This window comes from Pelobates fuscus, chromosome 2 (genome assembly GCF_036172605.1).
Source record: "Pelobates fuscus isolate aPelFus1 chromosome 2, aPelFus1.pri, whole genome shotgun sequence".
NCBI classification, from domain to species: domain Eukaryota; kingdom Metazoa; phylum Chordata; class Amphibia; order Anura; family Pelobatidae; genus Pelobates; species Pelobates fuscus.
The window spans coordinates 4,799,546-4,811,524 of record NC_086318.1 but is presented as its reverse complement, the minus strand read 5'-3'; the positions used below and the strand labels follow the sequence as shown (position 1 = coordinate 4,811,524).

The 11,979-nt window shown below is 54.6% G+C and overlaps 1 protein-coding gene across 1 annotated transcript in view; it reads left to right on the top strand.

Annotated features, from left to right (window-relative positions):
- The first annotated feature begins 6,021 nt into the window (after positions 1–6,021).
- DNAJC5G (DnaJ heat shock protein family (Hsp40) member C5 gamma) overlaps positions 6,022–11,979 on the top strand; it is a 30,427-nt gene continuing 24,469 nt past the window's right edge. The window contains exon 1 of the mRNA XM_063441870.1: positions 6,022–6,081. The gene's annotated coding sequence lies outside the window, so the exon portion shown is untranslated. The remainder of the gene's footprint in view (positions 6,082–11,979) is intronic.

Sequence of the window (11,979 nt, the reverse complement as noted above, 5' to 3'; positions counted from 1 at the left end):
CCTTGTGGGTCTCTGCGAAGGTTCGGAGCATCTGCTTCAAGGTACCATTGAATCGTTCGCAGAGCCCGTTCGTCTGGGGGTGGTAAGGGGCGCTGATAATAGGCTTAATGCCACAGATCCTCCAGAGGTGTTGGGTGAATTCTGCGGTAAACTGGGTACCCTGATCCGAGATAATCTCCCTGGGTAATCCCATCCGGGAGAATATCCGCATGAGGGCATCCGCGACCGTCTCAGCGTGGATGTTGGTCAGAGCCACTGCTTCTGGATACCTGGTGGCATAATCTACGACCGTTAAAATATACCGTTTTCCTGACGGGCTAACTTTATTGAGGGGGCCTATCAGATCCACCGCTATTCGGCTAAAAGGTTCCTCTATTATGGGTAAGGGGTGAAGTTTAGCCTTCCTGCGATCCCCCCTTTTTCCCACTCTCTGGCAGGTATCGCAAGTCGTGCAATATCTGCGTACTTCCTGGCTAATCCCTGGCCAGAAGAAACTCTGGGTTAGTCTGTACCTGGTGCGACTAACCCCTAGATGTCCGGATAGCGGAATATCATGCGCTATCCGGAGTAATTCAGCCCGGTACCGCTGTGGTACCACTAATTGTCTCCTCGCTATCGGGTCTAACCCCGTAATCTGTTTGGTTGTTTCCCTGTATAAAAGTTGTTTATCCCAGATAAACTTCTCTCCCTCCGCCCCGGGGGAACCCGTGCCAACCTTGTCCCTATACACCTGAAGCGTGGGGTCTGTTGCGACTTCAGCTACAAATTCATTAGGTGGAGCCCAGGGGACACATTCTAGAGGGGGGGTAGGGTTGCTTACCTGGACCTCCGGCAGTGTGTTGTGGTCCTGGGTGCGGGCCTGTTGTCGGGTGACTACAGGGTTGACCTCTCCTGTGGTGGGTGACTGGGGCTCAAAAGCAGAAGTGAGCCTCCCCAGATCGTTCCCCAATAAAACCTCCGCCGGTAAATGTGGCATCAACCCCACCTCCACTTCCCCTGCCCCCGCTCCCCAATGTAAATGTACCCTTGCTGTAGGTAGCCGGTACACTGCTCCCCCAGCTACCCGGACGGCAACAGTTTTGTTCAGTTTTGCCTGATCTGAAATCAGGTGGCTCTGTACCAAAGTGATGGTGGCTCCCGAATCTCGTAATCCCCGGACTGCTGTACCATTCAGATATACCGTCTGTCGATGGTGCCGTAGATTATCCACATTGGCCTGGACCGGATCTGCCTCGTGCAGTACCTCCCATTGTTCCACAGTAGTAATGGGGACTGCGGAACCATATGGGGTGGTGACTAGGTCCTGGTAGTGGTGGGCTGCGGCCGCCCTGGGTGGAGGTGGGCCTGGACGAATCCAGGTGGAACGGTCCCGTAGCTGTGGGCATTCCCTTTTATAATGTCCCCACTTCTGGCAGTGATGACAGGGGCCAGCGGTGGGTTGTCGGAACCGGGGCTGTGCAGCGGGTGGTGGAGGTGGTGGTAGCGGTCTCGGTGGAGCTGGGGTGTAGTTGTTTCCCCCGAATGTTTTAAAGGTTGCTTTTGGAGCTGCAGGTTTTTGTGACCTGCGTGCATCCAGGTAGTCATCCGCTTTCCTAGCCGCCTCGGTAAGGGAAGTAGGGTTTCTGTCCCTTACCCATTCCTGGACCTCATTGGTTACTCCCTCATAGAACTGCTCCATCAGCAACATTTGTATTACATCCTCCATAGAACGTGCCTTGCTAGCTTGCACCCACCCGAGCGCTGCCCCCTGTAATCGGCATGCCCACTCTGCGTGCGAGTCCTTCTCTGTTTTCTTTAGATCCCGGAACCTCCGCCGGTATGCCTCGGGTGTTATAGCATACCTGGCGAGTATAATTTCTTTCACTTTACTGTAATTCCTTATTTCGTCATTAGGTACAGTCCGATATGCCTCTGCTGCCCTCCCGGTTAACCTTCCGGCCAAAATAGGTACCCAGTCCTCTGCGTTAATTTTATGCAGTGCGCACAGTCTTTCAAAGTCTTGCAGGAAAGCGTCTATATCTTCCTCTGCCTCCACATATGTTTTAAAAGCCTGGTATGGTATTTTAGGCTTACCTTCCTGTGGCACATTAATTGCAGAGCTTTGTTCTGGTGCCTGTGTCCTTAGGATGAATTCTTGTACCTCGGCCATTGTCCTGGTAACAATTTCTGTTGGGGGGTTTTCCCCATAAAAGGATAGCCTGAACTGAACCTGCCTCTGGAATTCCGATCCTTGTGGTGTTCCTCCCGGCTCCCTCTGTGCCGGAACTGAATCGCCCTCCATTCTGTACTCTGCCATGAGTTCTGTAACAAGTACTGCTTTCTTCTTATTGCTGGCTTGTATACCCCTTGCCTCTAGGAGGTCCTTTAGCGTGGAGCGTTTTAGCGCAGAAAAATCAATCTCCATCCGTACTCCATTTACGCTTGTTCCTCTGTGAGTTTGGATCCCAGCGCTGCCAACCAATGTAGCGGAGAGCCGATCTTGCACAGCTATTCTCCACTAGAGATCCCAGTGAGGCTCAGGAACAAGGTGATGTTAAGTCCACAGGCAAGGTTTCCAGCAGGTAAAGTAATACAGCAGTATCCCCATCGCAATCCCAATAACTGGACGACACACAGTTTCAGGAGTAGTCTGACAAGCTTTATTCCACAGTTCCTTATAAAGCCCTCTCCCATGCAAGGGAGGAGGTTCTAACACTTAAGACATTATCCAATCTCTAAGTAGTAACCTCCCACAGATCTCCTCCCCTCCTCTAGCATCATAATCCCCTTATTGTGTACACAGTTTTCCCCGAGTTTTGGATGTACCCTAAATACTTGGGGTACATCCACAAATCCAACATCCCCAGATAGCTCTATTCTGGGGGACCAACATACTTAAAAATTAGCCCATTCGGATGAATGGTTCGTGAGATATGGGGTTCCAAAGATTTGACCGACCGCATGGGTAAAGTATCCGAAAACAGTTCCATGCATTTTGGCCCTGCGGTCGGTCACAAACAAGGGAATGAAAACAGGCGAATTGCCTGTGTTATAGAGCCTGGAGAGGGTTTGAATGAATTCCCTTGTTTATGGGGCTCTTTCTACCGAACGGCGGGTCATTCGGTAGTTTCCATACGAATTTCTGGAAGTATGGAGGTCTCAGCGGTGTTTGCCTAGTCAAGTGTCCGATTTTAGTTCCAGACACTCGACGGCAAAACACCGCTGTTCGGTAGTTTAAGATGGCCGCCGCCACGTGTTTGTTTCCCGAATGGCGGCCACCCAGAGGACAAAGACCACACTGCACTGATTGCCAATTACCTGTTTGCAACATTGTTGCAAACGGTAATTGGAGGCACACTCATTCCTGGGTGGTCTGGTTGTTCGGTAGTTTCATTCCCTTGTTTTATTTTGAATGATTCTACCGAACAACTAGAGGAATACAATTCTTTACATACATTTAACTGTCATTATACCCGGATACCATGCTTTCTATACATGTACATACACATTAAACCAGCCATATGACCAAATACACTTATTCTCATACATGTCGTGGGACAGCCCGGTACCAATCCGCTACACCCCCAGAGTGTGAGCCCCCCCTCCTCCTCCCCCCCAGAGTGTGAGCCCCCCCTCCTCCTCCTCCCCAGAGTGTGAGCCCCCCCTCCTCCTCCTCCCCAGAGTGTGAGCCCCCCCTCCTCCTCCTCCCCAGAGTGTGAGCCCCCCCTCCTCCTCCTCCCCAGAGTGTGAGCCCCCCCTCCTCCTCCTCCCCAGAGTGTGAGCCCCCCCTCCTCCTCCTCCCCAGAGTGTGAGCCCCCCCTCCTCCTCCTCCCCAGAGTGTGAGCCCCCCCTCCTCCCCCTCCCCAGAGTGTGAGCCCCCCCTCCTCCTCCCCCTCCCCAGAGTGTGAGCCCCCTCCTCCTCCCCCTCCCCAGAGTGTGAGCCCCCTCCTCCTCCCCCTCCCCAGAGTGTGAGCCCCCTCCTCCTCCCCCTCCCCAGAGTGTGAGCCCCCTCCTCCTCCCCCTCCCCAGAGTGTGAGCCCCCTCCCTCCTCCCCCTCCCCAGAGTGTGAGCCCCCTCCCTCCTCCCCCTCCCCAGAGTGTGAGCCCCCTCCCTCCTCCCCCTCCCCAGAGTGTGAGCCCCCTCCCTCCTCCCCCTCCCCAGAGTGTGAGCCCCCTCCCTCCTCCCCCTCCCCAGAGTGTGAGCCCCCTCCCTCCTCCCCCTCCCCAGAGTGTGAGCCCCCTCCCTCCTCCCCCTCCCCAGAGTGTGAGCCCCCCCCTCCTCCCCCTCCCCAGAGTGTGAGCCCCCCCCCCTCCTCCCCCTCCCCAGAGTGTGAGCGCCCCCCCCCTCCTCCCCCTCCCCAGAGTGTGAGCCTCCCTCTCCTCCCCCTCCTCCCCCTCCTCCCCCTCCTCCCCCTCCTCCCCCTCCTCCCCCTCCTCCTCCCCCTCCCCCTCAGAGTGTGGGGCCCCCCTCCCCCTCCTCCTCCTCCTCCCCAGAGTGTGAGCCCCCCCCCTCCTCCTGCTCCTCCCCAGAGTGTGAGCCCCCCCTCCTCCTCCTCCTCCCCAGAGTGTGAGCCCCCCCTCCTCCTCCTCCCCAGAGTGTGGGCCCCCCCTTCTCCTCCCCCTCCTCCTCCCCCTCCCCCTCAGAGTGTGGGCCCCCCTTATCCTCCCCCTCCTCCTCCCCCTCAGAGTGTGGGCCCCCCCTCCTCCTCCCCCTCCCCCTCAGAGTGTGGGCCCCCCCTCCTCCTCCCCCTCCCCCTCAGAGTGTGGGCCCCCCCTCCTCCTCCCCCTCCCCCTCAGAGTGTGGGCCCCCCCTCCTCCTCCCCCTCCCCCTCCCCCTCAGAGTGTGGGCCCCCCCTCCTCCTCCCCCTCCCCCTCAGAGTGTGGGCTCCTCCTCCCCCTCCCCCTCAGAGTGTGGGCCCCCCCTCCTCCTCCCCCTCCCCCTCAGAGTGTGGGCCCCCCCTCCTCCTCCCCCTCCCCCTCAGAGTGTGGGCCCCCCCTCCTCCTCCCCCTCCCCCTCAGAGTGTGGGCCCTACCCTCCTCCTCCCCCTCAGAGTGTGGGCCCCCCCTCCTCCTCCCCCTCCCCCTCAGAGTGTGGGCCCCACCCTCCTCCTCCCCCTCCCCCTCAGAGTGTGGGCCCCACCCTCCCCCTCCCCCTCAGAGTGTGGGGCCCCCCTCCCCCTCCTCCTCCTCCTCCCCAGAGTGTGAGCCCCCCCCTCCTCCTCCTCCTCCCCAGAGTGTGAGCCCCCCCCTCCTCCTCCTCCTCCCCAGAGTGTGAGCCCCCCCTCCTCCTCCTCCTCCCCAGAGTGTGAGCCCCCCCTCCTCCTCCTCCTCCCCAGAGTGTGAGCCCCCCCTCCTCCTCCTCCTCCCCAGAGTGTGAGCCCCCCCTCCTCCTCCTCCTCCCCAGAGTGTGAGCCCCCCCTCCTCCTCCCCAGAGTGTGAGCCCCCCTCCTCCTCCTCCTCCCCAGAGTGTGAGCCCCCCCTCCTCCTCCTCCTCCCCAGAGTGTGAGCCCCCCCTCCTCCTCCTCCTCCCCAGAGTGTGAGCCCCCCCTCCTCCTCCTCCTCCCCAGAGTGTGAGCCCCCCCTCCTCCTCCTCCTCCCCAGAGTGTGAGCCCCCCCTCCTCCTCCTCCTCCTCAGAGTGTGAGCCCCCCTCCTCCTCCTCCTCCTCCTCCTCAGAGTGTGAGCCCCCCTCCCTCCTCCTCCCCCCCAGAGTGTGAGCCCCCCTCCCTCCCTGCACCCAGAGTGTGAGCCTCCTCCTCCCCCCCCTCCTCCTCGCTCCTCCCAGAGTGTGAGCCCATGATGTAGCTGTATAGCGGCGCTGTGTGTGCAGGTGATGGTAGCTGTATAGCGGCGCTGTGTGTGCAGGTGATGGTAGCTGTATAGCGGCGCTGTGTGTGCAGGTGATGGTAGCTGTATAGCGGTGCTGTGCGTTGTGTTTCCAAGCTGTGTACGTTACTAGCTATTAGCTCTGGATAAGCCTCTTACTGGATTCACAGAGTGTGTTTAGCCGTGTCCTGATTAACTCACTTTTTATCCTGCTCTACGCTGAGTAGAAACTTTCTTATTAAGGGTGGGATTATTACCGCTGTCTTAGGGGTGAGCGAGGTAAGTTGTAGAGCAATCATTTTATTATTTTTTGCCATGTTAGTATTGGTTTTGAGAACCATGTTCCCCTCTGTGTTAAATTACTCCTCCACTGTCTCCCCCCGAGTTAAATTAGCCCTGCACTGTTCCCAGTCTGTGATAAATTAGCCCTGCGCTGTCGTCCCCGTGATAATTTAGCCCTGCGCTGTCGTCCCCATAAAAAAATTAGCCCTGCGCTGTTCCCCGTCTGTGATAACTTAGCCCTGCGCTGTCCCACTCTGTGATAAATTAGCCCTGCGCTGTCCCACTCTGTGATAAATTAGCCCTGCGCTGTCCCACTCTGTGATAAATTAGCCCTGCGCTGTTCCCACTCTGTGATAAATTAGCCCTGCGCTGTCCCACTCTGTGATAAATTAGCCCTGCGCTGTTCCCCGTCTGTGATAAATTAGCCCTGCGCTGTTCCCCGTCTGTGATGAATTAGCCCTGCGCTGTCGCCAGTCTGTGATAAATTAGCCCTTCGCTGTCCCACTCAGTGATAAATTAGCCCTGCGCTGTTCCCACTCTGTGATAAATTAGCCCTGCGCTGTTCCCCGTCTGTGATAAATTAGCCCTGCGCTGTCCCACTCTGTGATAAATTAGCCCTGCGCTGTCCCACTCTGTGATAAATTAGCCCTGCGCTGTCCCACTCTGTGATAATTTAGCCCTGCGCTGTTCCCACTCTGTGATAAATTAGCCCTGCGCTGTTCCCCGTCTGTGATAAATTAGCCCTGCGCTGTTCCCACTCTGTGATAAATTAGCCCTGCGCTGTTCCCCGTCTGTGATAAATTAGCCCTGCGCGGTTCCCCGTCTGTGATAAATTAGCCCTTCGCTGTCCCACTCTGTGATAAATTAGCCCTGCGCTGTTCCCACTCCGTGGTAAATTAGCCCTGCGCTGTCCCCCGTCTGTGATAAATTAGCCCTGCGCTGTTTCCCGTCTGTGATAAATTAGCCCTGCACTGTTCCCCGTGTGTGATAAATTAGCCCTGCGCTGTCCCACTCTGTGATAAATTAGCCCTGCGCTGTTCCCACTCTGTGATAAATTAGCCCTGCGCTGTTCCCACTCTGTGATAAATTAGCCCTTCGCTGTCCCACTCTGTGATAAATTAGCCCTTCGCTGTCCCACTCTGTGATAAATTAGCCCTTCGCTGTCCCACTCTGTGATAAATTAGCCCTTCGCTGTTCCCACTCTGTGATAAATTAGCCCTTCGCTGTTCCCACTCTGTGATAAATTAGCCCTTCGCTGTCCCACTCTGTGATAAATTAGCCCTTCGCTGTCCCACTCTGTGATAAATTAGCCCTGCGCTGTCCCCCGTCTGTGATAAATTAGCCCTGCGCTGTCCCACTCTGTGATAAATTAGCCCTGCGCTGTCCCCGTCTGTGATAAATTAGCCCTGCGCTGTTCCCCGTCTGTGATAAATTAGCCCTGCGCTGTCCCACTCTGTGATAAATTAGCCCTGCGCTGTCCCACTCTGTGATAAATTAGCCCTGTGCTGTTCCCACTCTGTGATAAATTAGCCCTGCGCTGTTCCCACTCTGTGATAAATTAGCCCTGCGCTGTCCCACTCTGTGATAAATTAGCCCTGCGCTGTCCCACTCTGTGATAAATTAGCCCTGCGCTGTTCCCACTCTGTGATAAATTAGCCCTGCGCTGTTCCCACTCTGTGATAAATTAACCCTGTGCTGTCCCACTCTGTGATAAATTAGCCCTGCGCTGTTCCCACTCTGTGATAAATTAGCCCAGCGCTGTTCCCCGTCTGTGATAAATTAGCCCTGCGCTGTTCCCCGTCTGTGATAAATTAGCCCTGCGCTGTTCCCCGTCTGTGATAAATTAGCCCTGCGCTGTTCCCACTCTGTGATAAATTAGCCCTCTGCTGTTCCCCGTCTGTGATAAATTAGCCCTGCGCTGTTCCCCGTCTGTGATAAATTAGCCCTGCGCTGTCCCACTCTGTGATAAATTAGCCCTGCGCTGTTCCACTCTGTGATAAATTAGCCCTGCGCTGTTCCCCGTCTGTGATAAATTAGCCCTTCGCTGTTCCCCGTGTGTGATAAATTAGCCCTGCGCTGTCCCACTCTGTGATAAATTAGCCCTGCGCTGTTCCCACTCTGTGATAAATTAGCCCTGCGCTGTTCCCACTCTGTGATAAATTAGCCCTTCGCTGTCCCACTCTGTGATAAATTAGCCCTTCGCTGTCCCACTCTGTGATAAATTAGCCCTTCGCTGTCCCACTCTGTGATAAATTAGCCCTTCGCTGTTCCCACTCTGTGATAAATTAGCCCTTCGCTGTTCCCACTCTGTGATAAATTAGCCCTTCGCTGTCCCACTCTGTGATAAATTAGCCCTTCGCTGTCCCACTCTGTGATAAATTAGCCCTGCGCTGTCCCCCGTCTGTGATAAATTAGCCCTGCGCTGTCCCACTCTGTGATAAATTAGCCCTGCGCTGTCCCCCGTCTGTGATAAATTAGCCCTGCGCTGTTCCCCGTCTGTGATAAATTAGCCCTGCGCTGTCCCACTCTGTGATAAATTAGCCCTGCGCTGTTCCCACTCTGTGATAAATTAGCCCTGCGCTGTCCCACTCTGTGATAAATTAGCCCTGTGCTGTTCCCACTCTGTGATAAATTAGCCCTGCGCTGTTCCCACTCTGTGATAAATTAGCCCTGCGCTGTCCCACTCTGTGATAAATTAGCCCTGCGCTGTCCCACTCTGTGATAAATTAGCCCTGCGCTGTTCCCACTCTGTGATAAATTAGCCCTGCGCTGTTCCCACTCTGTGATAAATTAACCCTGTGCTGTCCCACTCTGTGATAAATTAGCCCTGCGCTGTTCCCACTCTGTGATAAATTAGCCCAGCGCTGTTCCCCGTCTGTGATAAATTAGCCCTGCGCTGTTCCCCGTCTGTGATAAATTAGCCCTGCGCTGTTCCCCGTCTGTGATAAATTAGCCCTGCGCTGTTCCCACTCTGTGATAAATTAGCCCTCTGCTGTTCCCCGTCTGTGATAAATTAGCCCTGCGCTGTTCCCCGTCTGTGATAAATTAGCCCTGCGCTGTCCCACTCTGTGATAAATTAGCCCTGCGCTGTTCCACTCTGTGATAAATTAGCCCTGCGCTGTTCCCCGTCTGTGATAAATTAGCCCTTCGCTGTTCCCCGTCTGTGATTTTTTAGCCCTGCGCTGTCCCACTCTGTGATAAATTAGCCCTGCGCTGTTCCACTCTGTGATAAATTAGCCCTGCGCTGTTCCACTCTGTGATAAATTAGCCCTGCGCTGTTCCACTCTGTGATAAATTAGCCCTGCGCTGTTCCACTCTGTGATAAATTAGCCCTGCGCTGTTCCCACTCTGTGATAAATTAGCCCTGCGCTGTTCCCCGTCTGTGATAAATTAGCCCTGTGCTGTTCCCCGTCTGTGATAAATTAGCCCTGCGCTGTTCCCACTCTGTGATAAATTAGCCCTGCGCTGTTCCCACTCTGTGATAAATTAGCCCTGCGCTGTTCCCCGTCTGTGATAAATTAGCCCTGCGCTGTTCCCCGTCTGTGATAAATTAGCCCTGCGCTGTCCCACTCTGTGATAAATTAGCCCTTCGCTGTTCCCACTCTGTGATAAATTAGCCCTTCGCTGTCCCACTCTGTGATAAATTAGCCCTTCGCTGTCCCACTCTGTGATAAATTAGCCCTGCGCTGTCCCCCGTCTGTGATAAATTAGCCCTGCGCTGTCCCACTCTGTGATAAATTAGCCCTGCGCTGTCCCCCGTCTGTGATAAATTAGCCCTGCGCTGTTCCCCGTCTGTGATAAATTAGCCCTGCGCTGTCCCACTCTGTGATAAATTAGCCCTGCGCTGTTCCCACTCTGTGATAAATTAGCCCTGCGCTGTCCCACTCTGTGATAAATTAGCCCTGTGCTGTTCCCACTCTGTGATAAATTAGCCCTGCGCTGTTCCCACTCTGTGATAAATTAGCCCTGCGCTGTCCCACTCTGTGATAAATTAGCCCTGCGCTGTCCCACTCTGTGATAAATTAGCCCTGCGCTGTTCCCACTCTGTGATAAATTAGCCCTGCGCTGTTCCCACTCTGTGATAAATTAACCCTGTGCTGTCCCACTCTGTGATAAATTAGCCCTGCGCTGTTCCCACTCTGTGATAAATTAGCCCAGCGCTGTTCCCCGTCTGTGATAAATTAGCCCTGCGCTGTTCCCCGTCTGTGATAAATTAGCCCTGCGCTGTTCCCCGTCTGTGATAAATTAGCCCTGCGCTGTTCCCACTCTGTGATAAATTAGCCCTCTGCTGTTCCCCGTCTGTGATAAATTAGCCCTGCGCTGTTCCCCGTCTGTGATAAATTAGCCCTGCGCTGTCCCACTCTGTGATAAATTAGCCCTGCGCTGTTCCACTCTGTGATAAATTAGCCCTGCGCTGTTCCCCGTCTGTGATAAATTAGCCCTTCGCTGTTCCCCGTCTGTGATAAATTAGCCCTGCGCTGTCCCACTCTGTGATAAATTAGCCCTGCGCTGTTCCACTCTGTGATAAATTAGCCCTGCGCTGTTCCACTCTGTGATAAATTAGCCCTGCGCTGTTCCACTCTGTGATAAATTAGCCCTGCGCTGTTCCACTCTGTGATAAATTAGCCCTGCGCTGTTCCCACTCTGTGATAAATTAGCCCTGCGCTGTTCCCCGTCTGTGATAAATTAGCCCTGTGCTGTTCCCCGTCTGTGATAAATTAGCCCTGCGCTGTTCCCACTATGTGATAAATTAGCCCTGCGCTGTTCCCACTCTGTGATAAATTAGCCCTGCGCTGTTCCCCGTCTGTGATAAATTAGCCCTCCGCTGTTCCCCGTCTGTGATAAATTAGCCCTGCGCTGTTCCCCGTCTTCGATAAATTAGCCCTGCGCTGTTCCCTGTCTGTGATAAATTAGCCCAGCGCTGTTCCACGTCTGTGATAAATTAGCCCTGCGCTGTTCCCCGTCTGTGATAAATTAGCCCTGCGCTGTCCCACTCTGTGATAAATTAGCCCTGCGCTGTCCCACTCTGTGATAAATTAGCCCTGCGCTGTTCCCACTCTGTGATAAATTAGCCCTGCGCTGTTCCCACTCTGTGATAAATTAGCCCTGCGCTGTTCCCACTCTGTGATAAATTAGCCCTGCGCTGTTCCCACTCTGTTATAAATTAGCCCTGCGCTGTTCCCACTCTGTTATAAATTAGCCCTGCGCTGTTCCCACTCTGTGATAAATTAGCCCTGCGCTGTTCCCCGTCTGTGATAAATTAGCCCTGCGCTGTTCCCACTATGTGATAAATTAGCCCTGTGCTGTTCCCCGTCTGTGATAAATTAGCCCTGCGCTGTCCCACTCTGTGATAAATTAGCCCTGCGCTGTTCCCCGTCTGTGATAAATTAGCCCTTTGCTGTCCCACTCTGTGATAAATTAGCCCTGCGCTGTTCCCACTCTGTGATAAATTAGCCCTGCGCTGTTCCCCGTCTGTGATAAATAAGCCCTGCGCTGTTCCCTGTCTGTGATAAATTAGCCCTGTGCTGTTCCCCGTCTGTGATAAATTAGCCCTGCGCTGTCCCACTCTGTGATAAATTAGCCCTGCGCTGTCCCACTCTGTGATAAATTAGCCCTGCGCTGTTCCCACTCTGTGATAAATTAGCCCTTCGCTGTCCCACTCTGTGATAAATTAGCCCTGCGCTGTTCCCACTCTGTGATAAATTAGCCCTGCGCTGTTCCCACTCTGTGATAAATTAGCCCTGCGCTGTTCCCACTCTGTGATAAATTAGTCCTGCGCTGTACCCCCGTGATAAATTAGCCCTGTGCTATCCCCCCGTGATTAATTAGCCCTGTGCTGTCCCCCCGTGATAAATTGGCCCTGTGCTGTCCCCCCGTGTTAAATTAGCCCTGTGC